This window comes from Eptatretus burgeri, chromosome 5, assembly GCF_056783735.1.
Source record: "Eptatretus burgeri isolate ZD-2024b chromosome 5, Ebu_testis_v1, whole genome shotgun sequence".
NCBI classification, from domain to species: Eukaryota; Metazoa; Chordata; class Myxini; order Myxiniformes; family Myxinidae; genus Eptatretus; species Eptatretus burgeri.
Window position 1 is genome coordinate 23,632,016 of NC_140965.1, and position 6,000 is coordinate 23,638,015.

General features: G+C 42.9%; 1 protein-coding gene across 2 annotated transcripts in view; it reads right to left on the bottom strand.

Moving 5' to 3' along the window:
• The window catches only part of LOC147026065 (bone morphogenetic protein 7-like), a 69,953-nt gene that overhangs the window by 48,571 nt on the left and 15,382 nt on the right, over positions 1 to 6,000 (bottom strand). The window lies entirely within an intron of this gene.

Sequence of the window (6,000 nt, forward strand, 5' to 3'; positions counted from 1 at the left end):
TTCTGCAATCACACGGAGAAGGGCTAACCAATGAATATCTGAAGCAACCAGAGATGAGGAGAAAAACACAACTAGAGATGATGATATTCAATTGTTTGTTTAAAATTATTTTAAACTTATACTCCATATGTAAACAATGGCTTTTGTCTGGTGATAAAAATTTTTTAGCCAGAACCTAACGCACCCCTCCCCCCTATTTACATTAATTATTATGGGGAAATTAGATTCGATTAAAGTTGTTTCAGTTAAAGTCACACTTTTCAAGAAGGTAACTACAACGTTAAGCGAGGACTGACTATTTTGAAAAGTAATTTTAAAACTTTGGCATTTCATGGACTATTGTGCTCATTTTGTGAATATTCTGAATACCACACGTACAAGCTCCTCCATGAGCTTTTGACAATTAAAACTAAGGCAAAGTCGCTGGGTATGCAGTCACAAATCTCCATGCTTCCTACCTAAATTAAAGGTGAAAAATGGCAAAAAAAATTGTAAAAAGTTGATTTTTGTCCCCTGTGACCGTAAATCCCCACCCCATGGTGCACAAACCAGGGGTCAAATCCAAAAAATGGTTACATATTTCATGCATCTCCCAATGTTGATTGCATATACAAAGTTCCATTAAAAATGTTTTGAAATGTGCCCGTAATTGCATATTTTGATATTTGACCTTTTGACCCCACCCCAGGGCCCACAGGGCAGAGGTAAAAAAAAATGTAGTGCTCTCATACCTCCGTGCGACGTGGAGATCATAACGACCAAGTTTGATGAATTTCTGCTCAACCGTTTTGGAGGAGATGGCATGATGGACAGATAGCTAGATAAACAATGGTGGTGGACACCGTCTTGGCATAACCAAAAGCAGCAAGAGTAGAAACGAATAGATGAGACAGAAACCAAAATCCCTCAACATTCTGGTCACAATAAAGAAGAAAAAAAATGGAATTGGGCTGCACGTGTCGCAAGAAGAACAGACAAATCGGTGGACAAGAGGAATTACCAACAGGCAACCCAGAGAAGGCCCTGGATGAAGCAGAATTAGACAAAAGATCAGATGGAGAGAAGAAATTGAACATTTGTCCTGGAGTACAATGTCCTCAAATTGAATTCAACAGAACAAAAATGACCGCGTTGAGGGCAGCCTTCGTCTCGTAGTCCTAAGTAAGCTGGTCACGTCATGTCAAAGATGCGAAGCATTCAGTGTAACAATTATACATTATGTGCTGTACATCACACAATGAAAAATAATCCATATCGAATCGCTGTGAAAGTGACAATCATTGTGAAATAATCATTATGAAGCGTGTTGCAGTTTAATGAGGAAATAAGTATAACAGTGGAAAAGATAAAATATTCCGTATGTCAACGCCAGCAAAATAGATAGATGCTGGAACATGTGAAAATATCAATACAGGTTCATCGAAAAGGTCAAATGGCCAAACAATGAGTCTCTTCATCACACCCCACAATTAAATAAGAGAAAAGGTCACAGTCCATGGTTTTATGGAAGGAGTAATGGATAATGGGACAAAACATTTAAGGATGTGAATGCCATTGACAAAATTGTGGATCACGTGAAACAAACGACAGAGTTCATAGAACGCCTTCCCTCACAGAGTCTTAGAAAAAGGACACGGGAAGAGTCTTTTGAACTATTGCTTTGTACTTCTGAGCACGATCTATATTAGCTTTGTTCGTAAACCTTGAATATCAGGAGCGATGGCAACCAAACGAAGCCGATACATTGAGATTAAACAGAACAGCCCAGAGCTGAACCTTCTGCAAACTCTTCTCGGAGAAACTGGCGATTTTGGAACGATCTTTGAGAAAAAGATGCATGAAACAAAATGTCTTTTTTGGATGAAATTAGCTCTGTGGTTGCATCGTTGGACGCCGTCGTTTTGTCTGAATCTTGCTGTTACTCCGCCCTCGGTCGAGATGGCGTAACGTTTTGTACTGCTATGTTACGTACTGAACTGTACGAGGTTAACACCAAGTACTGGTAAACTGAACGTTTTTGGAAGTGCAAACAAGGCGATTTGTGTTCCAGACTATTCAAATATATGATTCAACTTAAATAAAATAAATATTTCCAAACCGTTGAATCAGAAGTTTACTACCATTGGTGCACGGTCTTTTACACCACGTTATTCAACATGTTAAATTAGCTATTCGTGCCTGGTGTGTGTGTCCTTTATGACGTCGCTAAAAACAGTAAGTTTCCTATTTTAAATTATTTTCAGTTTTGTTTAACTGCCAGACAGACAGAAGCGGTTGCTTTACCTCGCCGCGCGCATGCGTACTCAGGACGACATTCCATACAATCTGCCAAATCTTGACCCAAAGTACTGCTAAACGGCAAGTTTGTGTTCCGAATCATGTTCCACAGTGCTCAAAATATAAAATTCGACTTAGCTTAAGCAGTTCCCCGATCATACAAATCGACTGAAAGACAGACGGAGCGAACCAATTGCTTAACCTGCCTTGCGCTCCGTGCGCAGGGCAACAAGACTGAGCAGTTAACAATGCATAGCCTCATGAGGTATTTTGATTACGGTAGATCTGTAAATTAACTTCTATATTAATGTATATCTGCATGCAGACACACTTATAAATGCACAGAGCGATTAGAATAGCCTTCCTCGTCCCTTTGAGAAGGAGTGAGGTGAAGAAATGAGACAATTTTAGAGTTGGGATGGGATTCAGAATTTATTTATTACCAGTGGTAGCCACTTCATATGGGGCTCCTGACTCGGAGTGAATTAGTCGTGGAAAACCCCAGTCCCCTCTCCCCCCCCCCCCCAACCCCCAGTGCAAATGTCTTTTAATCATTACTTGCGCATCTCTGAGCTCAGAGAAGCTGTTATCTGAGAATGCCTAAAGGAGAGACATTGACCTTCACAAGCACATGATCAGATGACCCAAGAGGAGCAGAGGAAGGTCAGGAGCCATTTGCAGGGAAGTTGGTCATCACCAAATTCAGAAGAGAGGATTTGCCATTGGGAGAAATCCATATGGAAAGTTCGCAGATTGTGTCAGCCCCGTGAAGTCACAGAAGTCCTTTGCTGAAATGCCTTGGCTGGTAAGAGAGGTACCAACACCCAGCCAATCAACAGGGCGACAATTGAAATCACCACATACGAGGAAGAGAGAGTTGAGATCATTGCTTGTTTTTTTTTTTACCCCTGGTTGTTGTCGATGCTTTTGGTTTGATGGAAAATCCATTTGTCGATACGGCTTTGGTTTTACGGGTTGAAAACTCATGATGACACATCTTATTGGATGTTAAACATTTCTTCTTTCCGTGAAGAAGGAATAATCATAGGTTTAGGAAGGTCACGTGCTGGCCGTTGTTTTTTTTTTTTGTTGAGTACCATGCACAAGTGCACAATGATGGATGGTCATGATGTTGTTTTTCTTACAGTGATAAAATGCAGACCCTCCAATCATCAAATGTTACAGTGATCAAATGTTGCCCAATTGCTGACCCTACAATCAACTGTGATCCACCTTCGTTCTGTGGCCTTGTTGTCCCTCTCTGGAAAGGGAAGGGTGATCGCCAGGACTGCAACAACGACTGAGGGGTGACGCTGCTCTCAGTGCCAGGAAAGGTCTTTGCTTAGATATTTCTTGAAAGGGTTCGCCACCATCTGCTTTAGCACCAGTGCCCAGAGCAGTCAGGCTTTACACCAAAGAGGCCAACGATTGATCGTATCCTTGTTCTTCGGGTGCTCACCGAATACAGACGAGAGTTTCGGCAGGGGCTGCTTGCAGCCTATGTTGATCTCTGCGAAGCGTTCGAGTCAGTGAATTGGGATGCCCTTTGGAGGATTCTTGGTCTGGGTGGAGTATCACCAAAACCGATCAATCTGATTTCTGAACTGTACTCTGATTCTGAGAGTGCTGTGAAGTGTGGTGGTTCCATCTTCGACTTATTTCCAGTTGTTACGAGAGTTCATCAGGGGTATGTACTGGCTCGCACATTTTTCAGCACTTGTATGGACTGGATTCTGGGGAAGATGTCGGAGAGATCAAGCAGCGTGCATCATTCGGGAATGTCAGGATCTCTGCCCTTGATTTCGCAGATGATGCAGTCATCTTTTCAGTGATGCACATATCCTTATGGGGGGCCCTCGACATGCTGAATGAGGAGTCTGAGCTGGGGGGATTGGGTTTACTGGGTCAACACTAAGATCCAGGCCTTCAGTGACATCTTCGATGCTGCTATCTTGTCTGTTCCTGTTTGTGGTGAGGATGTTGAGATCACACAGAGATCCACTTAACTTGGCAGTGATATACATTTCTCCGTATGTTTTGAGCCAAAGGTCAATAGATGTCTGGGTCAGGCCTGGGGAGTCATGGATTCACTGGATCATGGGGTGTGGCACTGTCGGTACCTATGCAGATGAATGTCCAAGTCTTTAAGTCCTTGGTGCTTCCAATCTTGCAATACAGATGCGAGTTTTGGACTATGACCAAGGATCTGAGATGTAGACTTAACTCCTTCGGCATCAGGTCTCTTCGGAGAATCCTTGGCTACCGCTGGTCAGACTTTGTGTCCAACGAATATTTCCTGTGAGAGACTCAGAAGAGATTTGTTACCTGTAAAGTCCGTGAGCTACAGCTGTGGCTGAATGGACATGTGGCTCATTTTCTTGACACTGATCCTCCTCAACAGATTCTCTCAGTGAGGGGGCATCATGGGTTTAGGGGGCCAATGGGCCGACCACATGCATGGTGGTTACAGCAGGTTTTCTCGGAATCTCAAGGAGATGGGGATGGGCCAGACAGAGACCCTGGTGTATCGGTGGAAAGTGGATGCAGCAATGCGTTGCTCCAGTGCTTGCTCTATACCTGACCTGACCTGACCTAATCAAATGATAATGGAGGATGTTGTACATAAATAAAATTAATGGCAAACAATCTGGCCCAATTTTTGTTTTTGCAGACAGAGTCAAGGTTCATGAAAGAGCCTTGTAGGTGGATAAGAGTTCCAGTGTCCCAAGGAAGTACTTTGCATGATGGAGGGTGCCCATTCAGCAACTGGCTTTGGAAGCCAAGTTTGAAATATGATTTGCCCAAGAAAAATCATGGCTGATAATGAGACTCAGGAGTTTGAATGATAGAACTTCCTCAAGAGGATTGTTTTGAAAGTAGATGGTGGAAAGGGAGGGGGGCAGTTTACGATACGGCCCTTTTGGAGAGATATATATATATATATATATATATATATATATATATATAGAGATTGATTTATTTATTTCTCAGGATTAAGAGACATCTTCGAAGTGTATGATGATCTTGTGATTTATTTTTATAAGGTATGAAGAGAGGGAAGATGCTGCTGCCTCTGTCTGTCTGAAGGATGAGGACTGTCCTGACAGATGGTGGAGTAGTCAGCAAAGAGATCCAGAAGGCCTTCATGATCATTGGAAACCAAAGCCTTCAAAGATCATTGGCCTTAAACCTTAAGCAAATTCATGGCCTTAAAACAAGGCCTTCAAGATTATTGGAATCTCACATGCTGAAGCTGAGTCTTTGAGTCTGTCACTTCACCATCACAGACAGGTTGGTGGTCTCTCTGTCTTCTACCTCCTCCTTTCTGGTCTTGCATCCTTTACTCTTTCCATGCTTTTGCCCCCCCCCCCCCTCAAGTTTGTGCAGGGGTCACACGGTCCACCACCAACCTTCATCTGGTGAAACGAAATAATTCCAAGATCACTACTCACCTCCACTCATTTGTTCCTTTTTTTTACCCCACCCATGCAATCACCTTCCACATCCTCTTAAATTTCATTCTTCCCCCCAGGTCTTCAAGACAGCTATTCACCACCATCTCAGATCATCCCCTATCAAAAATCATGATATTTTCTACCCTCGTTAACCCCCCCTCCCTCCCCACAAGTTTTGCTAATGCATCCATCTTGTCCACCCGGAGGGCGGTGTGCCTGCTAGTAATAACAAACGGCTTTGCGTCACAAGTACATACATGTAGTTATG